Below are 13,153 nucleotides of genomic sequence, written 5' to 3'. Positions count from 1 at the left end.
TAAGAACTAATACAAATCTTACAAATAATCCTGTGAACACATATATATATATTGCAAATATATGTATATTTGCATCAATATATTTACAATATATATATTTTGTGTGTATATATATATATATTTACAGTAAATTAGTTTCCCAAACCACTACCTCTTCGAAGATTTTATGCCTCTACACTAGAAAAATAAATTCCAACCAAATGACTTCATGATATTTAACTTGTGACAATGAACTGTGCACTGTATCAAACAGCACCAAGAAATACACTTATCTAACTCAGGTTTAAAATCACACTCATGCACACACACAAAACACTGAAGATTTTTTTCTACTCTGTATGAAAAGATACTTACAGTACTATGTTGAAAACCACAAATTCCTAAGGCTCAATATAGGTTACAGTTAAAAGTAACAAACAATAACAACATTGGCATGTAATTGATTTATCTATATATTAAAAAACAAAAACGGAGATTTCCATCTAATTATTAAAAAGTAACAAAGAGAAGCTAGAGGACTGACAGGCACACAGGTTCTTCAAACTGCTTCTTCTAACTGCTATGCCAGCAGCTTAATTTGTTCATACTCAAATGTAGTTGTTCTCCGTTGGAAAGCTGCCCTAATTCTTTTCTCTAGTGCCTTGTTGCTAGGGCTGCAGCTGCATGGCCCATTCCTGTTGAAGCGCTTGTCTTTGGAGGAGGACACAAAGATTTTCATTATCTTTTTCTCAGAGCACTGGACCATCAGAATTGAGCGCTCCCCCTTTCTCCCCCACCAGAGAGTACTCAGAGAATCCCAGCCACCCAATGGAGACTACATATGGACAGTTGCACCAGGATTCTCCTGTCTTTACTAAATTTCATATGACTATCCAATTCAGTAAACAAGCCTTCAAACACTGTTAAATTATGGTCCGTTTATCTTCACTATGATTTCATGAAAAGTTAGCAGTAAAGCACTGCTTCAGAACCAGTAAGGCACGATTGTCAAAACCATTAAGAACCACCTCCTTATTTGCTTCAATTTTTCAAGTAACAGTTGCATTTAAAAATCCTGGCCATCTTCTGCATACACATACCTAAGCCAGCTAAGACACAGGACAGAAAACACAACTACCAAACCAGTACATAGTGTTGTTCACTGACACTGAACTTCCTTCTCAGTGATTATATCTTTTATTAGCATTCTATTAAAATGCTAATCTGGTTGTGTCAGCTATAAAGCAGAGAGGGACATGAGCAGTCTTTCCATTCAGAATATTTTGTAAAATTTTAAATAATAGTAATAATAACAATAACAATAATAAACTCCCAAATTACTAAAAATAAATTGTGTCTTGGTTAGCTGTGTTACTGCCTTGCTTATTCACATACAAAGAAGCTGTTTAGTATTTGTAGCGCCATCAGAAAGAAAACACCCCCCAAAAAATTGGAGTTCACTTTTGATTCCTCTTCCTCCAGGCAAAAAAAAAAACCAAACAACAACAACTAACTACAGAATGGCAGAAAAAGATTAGGAAATAAAAATAAACGAATTCTTGAAAAGAAGTAGGACTGTCAACACACAGTTACTCATAAAAGAGCTTTGGCTTTTTAGATGTTACACAAAAATTAGTAGTTTACATTGAAAATGGAGAAGAAAGATTACATTTCATGGAAAGCAAACCAAAGCGATGATCAGTTTTACTGTAATAAGCATATTCAGAGAGTACACAGGGAATAAAAGTATTGTAACATAGAGTGTCAGACTATTACTCTGCAAGAGAGAGAATGGAAACTGTCTTTCCTCTAGGCCCATTCTTTTCAGATGCTACAATAGCTTAGCTAAAACAACTTTTCAGTTCAGATTAGAAATTTCCTACCTCAAAGTCTGTCTCTCCAGCAACAGTGGAGAAAGCATTTGGGATTTATGCCAGCTTAGAGGAACTCAAGTCTCCAAAAAAGGCAGTAGGAATTGCAGTGCTGGCTGCCTACAAGATTAACAGAGTATTCTGGCAAGGCTATGCACTTACACACACTCAGCCAGATGATGACTTCCAGATAGAGTCTAATACCAGAAGAACGTTACCTGTTCCATATGCTGACACCTGTGATCTAATTCTGGAAAGACTGTAGACAGATTTGTAATATTTTAATTCTGTGCTGACATACGACATTTGCAAACTGTCTAATCTATTTTCTACTAGCCTTGTGAGAAACAGGTTAGATCATCCCTAAAGCACCTTCTTCTTGGTACTTCTGCTGAGATTTTAAGCCTCAGGTGATTACTTCTGAACAGTCTCAAAGAAAGGCAGTGACACACAAGTACAATTTCTGGAAGGAAACTGCTTTAGAAGTTCATATTTAGGAAAACAAAATAAAATAAAGTAAGACATTCGTAGTTAACTATCTTGGTTTTTGTGACATGCAACAGCTTTGCAGAAAAAAAAGTTAGTAGGATAAATAAAGAGGTCCTGAACTATATAACTAGTAGTTTATTTTATCAGGACCTTGACTCAAATACTTCCAGTGCAGTAACAACTTAATCATTCTTCTAACCCAGAATTTGTGATGTCTTTAATTGTGGACTTTCACCCATAGGTTTACAAAATTAAAAAAGGTACATGTACCATGTTTACTTGTAACACTTGATTCCACCTATTCTTGATTTCACTGGAATACTTGATGTCACCTACTCCTTTTCCTAGCCAAATTTCATATCTATCTCTCCATTTCCTATTGCATAGCTTCATAACTGGGATGGTAGAGCAATTGCTAGGAAGGATCTAAGCTTTTATGTTAAAAACATGCATTTGATAGAAAAAAAGGGGGGTGGGGAAGAGCCAGCAAACACATGTAGTTCACATTAGACAACACTCAACCACCACAAGTAATTCAAAGAACAGAGATGATTAACAGTCAGAGGTGAGTTGGAATTATAGAAAGTGCATTAAAATAACTCTAATTCTTGAATATGTAGCACAGTGAATAATGCTGTCTGATGTTTAGCAAGAAAATGTGCATTTGCTTCATATGTTGCCATTACATCCATTTCTGAATGCCTGATATTAAGTCATCTCTGCATATTTATTACATACTTAAAAATCAAGCATTTCTGTTTAACTATTGAGATGAGCACAAAGCCATGAGCCTCATCTTGAGACTAAGAATTCAAAACAAATGCTGATTTAACTTAATAATACAGAATGTTACAAAATTTAGACAGCACTAGTACTACCAGTAATAACAGTCAGCATGTACTGGTCACCAACTCATTAATTCTATACTGATTCTGTCACAAGGAAAAAATAACCAAAATTTTGGGGATTTTTGAAGGAGTTCTGAACACAAATTCGACAATATTTTGATGGAAAATGTCATACTGAAAATGTAGCATCTCAAAAAAAGACAACAACAACAACAACAACCTTTCCAAAATGTACAAATACTGCCAGAATGGCAGTGCAGTAGTGAAAAGCTTTACAGTTCTTCTGAGAACTGAGTTCTCATCAGAAGTGGCTGATAGTCCTTCTTGTCAAAATTGCTTGTTCACACTGAAAACATATCCTCCAAATATAACCAGTTTCTGAGACACAAGCTATTATTTCTGGACAACTATTAATTCTGTCAACACTGTGAATGTATTTGAGTTTTCTATCTCATCATGCCATTAAAGACTTTGGAACAATGTGCCTAATAGTCTGAGTCCCAGTACATTTCTCAGCATAACCCCACCAAGGACAACCACTACAGCTACTTGAGACAGAAGCAGCTGAAAGAGACAGGAAAACAGAAAAGTAATGAGAAAGGTTATACCCGGATAAGAAAGAGTGAGAAGAAGCAGTGCAGAACAGAGACATGCTCCTGAAACAGGTCTTATATTTAAACACAAACACATTGAGTGGGAGATTTGCTCTTGAACAAACAAATAAATGGGGTTTGGGGGTGGGGAAAGGAAGTAAAAGTGCGTGTAATAATACCACAGTAGATAAACAGCTGTATTAAGAACCTTTGCTGAAAAATATCTAAATATCCAGAGGCAAAGATAGAACATTCTGAGGAAGCAGACTCAAAGCAAGAGAAGAGGGTAAAGAAATAAAGGAGAAATTGCATTTATGAGAATGCAGTTGTTGACAAAATATCTTTCTAGACATTATTCCTATGGCAGTATTGTCAAAAAGATTAAATGATTTATCGCAAACTTATTCTCCCAACAGAAAAATCAAGTGGGAAGATCCGAGTACAAATTAGTCAGGGGATGTGTACTTTAAAATCAGCAGTGATTACACAAACTCAGTCACTGTGTGGCTTTTAGTTTATTTGCCCAGTCACAGACTGTTAAAAGGCAGAAAACATTCAATGTATTAGCATTCCAGCCAATTAGGGCATTTGGAGTAAGAAGACTTGTTAGAAGTCTCTCAAAACATAAATGAAAAGTTTGGTAGGTGGTTTGCAGCAATGCCAAGTGCCCAATAATTTCCACTTCACACCTGCCAGATTTGAGAAGCAAGCACTCTCAACTACAGAACCATCCGGCTGTTTTACAAGTTAAATGGCAATTCCACTTCACACTCCTACCCTCCCTCCTGCCCAGTCCCAATAATCAATCACAATGCTTTTCCATGCACCCAACTCAATGCACTGAATAAAGCTACAAACATCTATCATCATCCATGCATTTATCTTTGGGAGAAAGTATTTCAGATTTCCACCTTCATATAGAGAAACTACCTTTCCAAACAATACTAACTTGAAAAGACTACACTTGAAATGGGAGCTTAACTGTCATTCTCATTTTCTAATCCACTCATGTTGATTAAAAAGCAAACCAAATGAAGTCACAGCAACTCCCCCACTACTCTTTTCCTGCTCTAGTCAGTTCAAAAGCAGCATTTTTCTTTTGGCTGTTCTAAGGAATTCTAGTAAATTGTGTTTTCCAGGCCAATCTTCCAGTTGTTCAAACTCCTGCTGCAATGATACAATGTGCTCAAAATACTGTTCAGCATCTGAATTTAATTAGTCCTCAAGGCTAGTTGCCCCAACTTGACTGACAGAATAACTGTTGACAAATAATTGGAACAAAGTCTAATAAATCAGCCTCAGAAGAACAGTTAGTCATACATAATCCAGACAGACAGGCAACAGCAGTAAAGGAAATTTTTGCCTGCTTACACTCCCTCCCCACTTGAGTCTAAAAGATAACATTCCCAGTAGAATTAATATCTGTGAATCAAGAAAGACAAGAAGGGTTGAAGATGGCTATACATTTCAATAGAGAAGGAAAGACAGGCAGGCATGGCACTTCTTTGAATGCCCTCAATCAGATAAAGACATTGAATTATTGAAAAATATTGTGGCTAGCTCATGCCTAGGAAGGCAGGGACAATAAGAAATTACTTTGTTCCCCATATTAAGAGGTAAGTTGCATTGCAGAATTTTGTCTTCTGAGAAAACTGATATTTGAACGAAGAATTTTAATAAACGTTTCAGATCAGTCTCCCTTGAACACTTGGTAGCACCTAAGCTTCCGAACTGACAACTCTACACATAAGTAAACATGCGAAAGAAAGCAAGACATCTGCGAAACACTGATGTCTGAAGTTGAATGTTTCTAAGATTTTCAAGACAGTATTTTTAATCTGGTTGCCAAAGATCTGAGTAAGCAATTACTGGAACACATATGTCCTCCAGGTGCTTTCTCAATTAAGGGAGTACCCAGTAGCAAGCAGTACATCAAGTTAAAAACAGAGCTAGAAAATAAGTCATTCTATGTCCTTCAATGTGCTCTAGCAAGTGTTGGGCCAAAAAAAAGATGCCAAAGTGATATCAATGGCAGAGCATGATCTGTGGGCAAAGAGGAACCTGAAATTAAATTATACCATTAGTGAACATCTGTCATTTACTCTTTCTTTTTTTAGAACATTAATATAGAAGAGAATACTATACTCTTCTTGAAGAAAACAGACAACAAAATATCTATAAATGGACACAGTCAGAAGTTGAACCTGTATTCAGGAGCAAAATTTAGACAAGGTAAAGGAAAGAGATCTTCCCATAAGTTCTCTTTTGCAACCAGCCTGCTGCAAAGACCAGATTCTTACATTTCATATGAAGTACTCTGACCAATGGTCCTGCCTCTGACCAACCAAGCTTACATGATTTTAAGTATGTTGTTATTTCATAATCTAGGATTCCTTAACTATGTGATACATGCATACATTCTGGTAGTACTACACACTGGATGCTAACTAAAAAGCTGATGTACAGAAGACGAATAGCAAGCACTACATCCCCAACAGGGACTATTAACACTCCTCCCCAGTCTCTCCAGAGAAACAAGACATCAGTGCTCAAGTAGTTTCAGGACATTCTTCTTCAGCATGCTAATTGCAGATGGCAGTCTGTCCTAAGCATTACGTTGTGTGGAGGCTTGGGGCATTCGGAACAAAACCTGAAAATATAACTGCAAAGTACACTGTGCATAAGAGGGCAGGAAGCACACACAACCATATTTCATACTATATATACATGTATCCAATTTAAGATTACAGCATATGTCTGCACCTCTAAAAAGAAAAAAAAAAAAAAAAAAAAAATCATAGAGAATAGAACTCTCCCATCTGGTAGAGAGACTTTAAATCTCATTATAAAATACATTCTACAGCTAGTTAGAAGTCAAAATATAAGACCTTGAAAATGAAAGATCTTTCAAAGAGGACATGCAACATTCCAAAGTCAGTAACTCAACATTATGCAGGTGTGTTTCAGTTATACTTTCTGTTAGCGTTTATTTTGAGGCATCAGTCTTTCTAAGCTCTTCCTGTAGCCTTCCTGTAAGGAGGGCTTACCCACAAAGAAGGACAAAGCAGTTTAAGTATTCGATTTAGATATCAACCAATTTTCCTTCCAGACTCTCTAATCCTAATTTCTGGTTAACATTCTCCTCGTAGAGACAGGTATAATGAAAGTTGGCTTCCATTATAGAAATTTTCTTACTGGACTTTACTGACTTCTGTTTTATGTTTTCCATTTGGCAAAAAGCTTCAGTGACTTAACAGCACAGGTGTACTTTTCTTCACATTACAAAGATATGCAGGCTTTCCTGTAGTAGTATCCAGACAAACACAACCCATGAATAGTCTACTAGGGTTCTAGGCTAGTACTTCTGACAGCAAGAGTATTTCCCCACACCAGACTCTAGACTTTTAGTAGAATAAGTGGCAATACCAGAATGCAAAAGGAAAATACTTTATTCCCCCCCCCTCCAGATCATTCTGAGTTTGCTCCTTGCAATCAGAAAGCATTTGGTTTCAAAATATCATAACGCTAGGTGAGGAATATAATAAACATGACAAAAAGCCACAAGCCTTAATGCCATTCTCTCACTACTGGGAAAACATCAACAAATCAAAATCATGTGACAAGTCTGGCTATATGAAGATGCAAGTCCAGCCACACAATTGCAGGGGCACAAGGGAAGGAGAAGTGCAGCATCTGATGCATGGATTCAGATGTGAACGATCCAGATCGTTTATTACAAGTTCTCACATCACTTATATACATTCACAAGCTTTCTAGCTTTCCCCATCAGCCCCTACAACTTTCCCATCCATCTTCTTCCCCCCATGTATCCCTGCTGACTGTCTCCAGTGCTTGAGTAGAAGTCCTTTCCCTTCCCCACTGATGTGCTCCCGCACCAGCTCTCACCCATGCATAAGCCCTCCTGATATTGTCACGGATTACCTAGATTTACCTGTATCTGTGACAGGGCAGCCGCCCCGTAGGGCCTCCCCTCCCTCCCCTCTCGGGGCCCCGGAAAGGAAGGGAAAACAAAACAGTGGCTGCCAGGAATGGCCTTGGTGATGCAGCACTGTTCTGCACCTTCATCTCATAAACTGCCAGACTGAACAGCAAAACACTCAAAAATAAAGAAATACACTTGTTTGTTTGTTTGAAAGCTCCTGTTCCTGATGTATGACACTGCCTACCTTTCCAGTTTCGGATGCTGGTAATAGAAACTACCCCTTTATTACAGATCTCTCTGGGATAAATACACGTGTGGACTCCTCCTTTCCAGGCTCTCCAGCGGAATGCTTACAACTAATAGCAAAATCGTGGCTGAAAAAAGCAAGTATGCTCATACAAAGGAAGTGCTCAACATGAAAGATCAGCCCAAACATGTCTGGTATTATCAGTCATACTCTCATACTCAAAACATTTCAGAGTTGTCAAACAAGCTTGGGAGAAGGGAGAGAGAAAGAAGAGGGGAAAAAAAAAAAAAAGTCATTTTAGCTATTAACAAATATTTAAATGAAATTTGTCTGACTTAGATTGCTTTCAGGGGAAACCATCAAGTCTGACTACTACTCAAATTACATATTCCATAAATGGTGCTCAGAAACTGAAAGGATGATGTAAAATAAAAAAAACATTTATTTCTTAGTACTTGAGTAATTAAATACTATTTTGTTTGTTCTGCTCTTAGAACAGAATTCTGAAATATGCTCACAAGACACATCTCTTCCTGAGGAAGCAACACATGTAACTCTTTTTTGCACAAATTTCCTAACATACTGTTATCTAACATTCTGTCTTGAAAGTTCATATGGAATTTTTAGACAATAGAAAGGAAAACATTAAAGCATAATTGAAAACCTTCTGAATCCACTGAACTCAATCCTACATAAACGTGCTGCAACAATATCAACTATTTAAGTTGAACTGTAATAGATATATGCTAGAGTTTTCTTAAAGTTGAACTCAGCTCATGAAAAATAATGGCCATTAATCTGCAATACATAAGAGCACACCAAAGCATAACTACTTGATGGGAATTAAGTATTACAGACAAGCTGAATGGGTCTTTCAAACCTCAGCAAACTACAATAAGCAGTAACATACAATATTAAATTTAAGTTAAATTCTTAGAGTCGTTAAAGAAAACCAGAACTTTATCATCTTACTGAAGAATTAGACATAGCAAATAAATTTTAAAACTTAATTTGAACAATGAAATAGGTATGTAAAATTGACACAAAATAACCAAAAAAGCCAAAAAGAACACACATCAGTACAATAACTAGGGAAAAAACACAGATAAAATATGTGGAGCTGCACATACCAGGAATACCTAAATCTGTTGGGGCAGTATGACTATTCAGTGCTAACAAAAATAATTAAATTAATTGAGGGTCACAAAGCACCTGGACTTCCTATTAAAGTAGGTTTGAATTAGGTACAAATATTAATCAGTGTTTTTATTACAAGCACAGAAGAAGTTTGCTTATCATAATTCTGCTGCACTTCTCATGAGAGACTCATAGATTCATAGAATGGCTTGGGTTGGAAGGGACCTCAAGGATCATCAAGTTCCAATCCCCCTGCCATAAGCAGAGCCACCAACCTTCATACATAATACTAGACCAGGCTGCCCAGGGCTCCATCCAACCTGGCCTTGAGCACCTCCAGGAACAGGGCATCCACAGCCTCTCTGGGCAGCCTGTTGCAGCACCTCACCACTCTCTGTAAAGAACTTCCCCTTGATATCCAACCTACATTTTCCTTCTCTCAACTTAAAACCATTTCCCTTGATCCTGCCTTTATCTAACCCTGTAAAGATTTGACTCCCCTTCTGTTTGTAGGCTCCCTTTAGGTACTGGAAGGCCACCTTATTTTCTCCAGGCTGAACAAGCTCAGTTACCTCAGCCTTTGTAGCAAGGTGCTGCAGCCCCCTGATCATCTTCGTGGCCCTCCTCTGCACCCTCTCCAACAGCTCTCTGTCTTTCTTGTACTGTGGGCTCCAGACCTGGACACAGTACTACAGATGGGGTCTCACGAGGGCAGAGTAGAGAGGGACAATCACCTCTCTGCCCCTGCTGGCCCACCCCTCTTCTGATGGAGCCTAGGATACCATTTGCTTTCCGAGATGAAAGAGCACACTGCTGTCACTTTTCAGCCACCATCACGAGGGTGGAAAACAAAATGATTTTTAGAATTCATGAAAAGTGCCAAGAAATCAGATCCAATCTATTTAAGGTTAAAAACTCTATAAAGACTTGACGGTTTTGTCATCACAATGAATATGCATAGATTCATCATCCACATTTAGCTTAACATTTAAAATGAAAAATAAACTAGCTGTATTACCTACCTGTATTTCACAACTTCAGTTATTTCATTTGTTTCTGTAAGCAGCAAGTTATTTACTGAAGATATCCCCAATGCTAAAGAGGAGAAAAAAATACTGTAAGTATTCATTACAACTGACAGTACAGATTATCTATAGTACAGAGCAATGTAACTTCATGTTATTATGAAGAAAATAGAAAGAATATCAACAATCAGACCAAAATCAGGAGTTTCTTCATCTATTTTTCCCTTGCAAAGCACCATAAATAACATAACTCACAAAAGCTTGAAAGCTCCTGGCATCAATGAATGAATTCAAGAAGTGGCTTCCTTGTTTACTGCAGTGTTTAATGCAAGTACTGACTTGTGCACTTTTGGTGTTCTTTACTAATGTGTTTCTACAAACAAGAGTTGAGGAAATACACTTTTTTTTTTTTTTTAGTACATTTATGTGTTTTGTATACAGACAGGCATGTGTTTATGCACATAAATATACAATCTGTTTTTAACATATATACATGCATATATATATATATATATATATAGTGTAATAGTTTGTAAAGTACCTGAGAAACAGGAGTTCAAATGCAGCATTTGCCCATTTCTGGCTGTTTTCTTTGCTACAGTCAAATCTTAATACTACCACACTCTGGTGAAAAGGACCAGAACAGACGTATGTTCCAACCAATTCGGTGTGCAGTTTCAACTAGACAATCCCTATCACTCATCATGCTTCACACCAGAGGTAATGCCAGAATGCACAAACCATTTATTTCCTGAACTATGTATGAAACAGAAATGCATAACTTTTCAGATAACTTGTGGTATTTGTGAGCAAAGATGTTTGCCACTAACTATCATCCATGACATCTGCATACAAGCTCAGCAGTTCTCAGTAAAAGGAAGTACCTCAAGCAATAACAGAAAGGAAACAGATTCAGAAGAGCTGTCTCCAATTAACAAGAATAGACACTGCAATAGAACCTGCTGTTGAACTGTGGATTGCCAGTGGATTTATTCACTGGTGCAAAACTTTTATTACAAACAACAACAAAAACAATCTAAAATCCAAAACAATAACAACCAATCCCGTGTTCTGAGAGCATCCACTTGTAATGATAAACTGTCTTGATTGCACCTGCATGTCAGAACTGGGCTTCTAAACACACAGAAGTTGTGAGGAAAGTAGATAGATGACTCCAATCCACTTCAAAATGCCAATGTAAAATACGGCAGAAGCTGTAGTATATTAAATGTTATGCATCTCCTGAGTTAAACAGGGCAATATTTTGTGGATTTTAAAAATGTTTATTTAATTTTAAATCTCTTCTACACCTGAGGTTCTTAATGTTTTATCTGTCACACTATATGAAAAGGCATTTGCTAGCTGATTTTCAGTAGGGGCTTGTCATACTTCAGTCCTTCGTTGTTCACAAAGGAACTGAGTCTTCTGCTTTTTGTCAGGCTGACGTAAACCAGACTTAAAAAGTAAAACTGCAATGTTGTTAAACTAATTTATTTTTTTTTTAAAACAACCTTTACCCCATGCTCTCCTGAAAAAAATAAAAATAAAAAGCAAAGGTAAAATTTATAGACCAGAAACAGTTGAGACAGACAAAAACAGGTAAAACGGACTGTATAAAAGAAGAAAAATGTTAAGGAGAAGAAATGCTGAGGAGGAAGGTAAGGAAGAGAGGAAATTCATCAGAACAGTTTTATACGTTGCAGACAGAAAACTGATAACTTTCTTATTAGCACAGACATTCGGGAAACGGAGAAGAAAAGAAATAATAACATGCGGATCATTTGCATAGCAGAACCTCACACCGAGGGAGCCTTCACAGGGCAGAAAAGACGAGGCAAAACTCTACGTAACAAAAGTCGCTGGGAAGGGTGGGAGCAGCCCCTGACTGTGCGGTAGCACTGACGCGGTAGGGGCGGAGTCGGAGGGTGACAGCGGATAAAATCTGCCACTAGGGAGCTGAGCGAACAGGACGTCCGGGCAAACACTGTGTGGCTTGTGAGAAGGGCTTGACGCGGCTGCTCACTCAGGGCGGGATGGCGAGCAAACAAGCAAGCGAGCGAGTACCCTGAGGGCTACGGAGATAAGTTCATTAGGTGGTTATCAACTGCAAAGTTCAAGGGCATCACACTCTGAAGTTCAGGATTATCACTGCAAGGACCGAGACGATCATGGCATCCACCCGAAGGAGAGCTAGGGCGTCCACCCCTGTCAGGAAGGATGTTGCAAGCCTGACTAAATTCGGAGGCAATTTTAGACCTCCGGCTGTGTAGAGCGCCTGAGCCTCTCACTGTCTCCGTAGGGCAACAGTCAGAACAGCTGTGTGAGGTATGAGCAGGCAGACGACCTACTCAGCCTCGGGGCCAAGCTACAGGATGAACAAGTGTCATTAGGAAGAAAAAGAGGGAGCAGGGAAACCACAGTTCATGCATGAACAGGTTATTTCAAAGGAAAAAACACAAACTCAAGGCAACCAGTATCACATCAGGTTGAGGAAAAAAACGGCAAGGCTGAGGGCAAGAACAGCAGATGGAGGCAAGTTGAAACAAAACGAAAAGCCTCCTTGTCTGCTCCACCCCTCCAGGTGCCTCTGTACAACAGGTATGAGGCCCTGGATGTGGAAGGCTGGTCTGTGGGTGGTGACAGCCCACTCAGTCTAGACATTCTAACAAAATCAAGCCATTGAAAGCCTTCCCTCAACACTACCTCACTGAAGAAGAGACAGGTATCGGTTGTAGGCGATCCTCCCTACATAGAACTGAACATCCAATATTCTGAGCATACTCCTAGAGAAGTCTGCTGTCCTGGAGCTCGGGCAAGGGACATCACCAGGAAACTACCCAGCGTGGCACAGCCAGTGGACCACAACCCCTTTCTGTTTTTCCATACAGGGGGAGATGAAGCAGCTACATGTGGATCAAGGACTACCAAAAGGGACAGCAGGGCCTTGGAACAGGAAAGTAATTGAATGCACAGATCATCTTTTCTTCTCTGCCTCCCGCACTGCCTAAGGACATAGAAACA

The 13,153-nt window shown here is 38.5% G+C and overlaps 1 protein-coding gene across 2 annotated transcripts in view; it reads right to left on the bottom strand.

The window, feature by feature from the left end:
- CDC42SE2 (CDC42 small effector 2) overlaps nucleotides 1–13,153 on the bottom strand; it is a 69,232-nt gene that overhangs the window by 45,508 nt on the left and 10,571 nt on the right. For both annotated transcript variants that reach the window (XM_072360222.1, XM_072360223.1), the window contains exon 3: nucleotides 10,130–10,202. The gene's annotated coding sequence lies outside the window, so the exon portion shown is untranslated. The remainder of the gene's footprint in view (nucleotides 1–10,129; nucleotides 10,203–13,153) is intronic.

Source organism: Excalfactoria chinensis, chromosome Z (genome assembly GCF_039878825.1).
Source record: "Excalfactoria chinensis isolate bCotChi1 chromosome Z, bCotChi1.hap2, whole genome shotgun sequence".
Taxonomy (NCBI): Eukaryota; Metazoa; Chordata; class Aves; order Galliformes; family Phasianidae; genus Excalfactoria; species Excalfactoria chinensis.
This window is presented reverse-complemented; position numbering and strand designations above follow the sequence as displayed.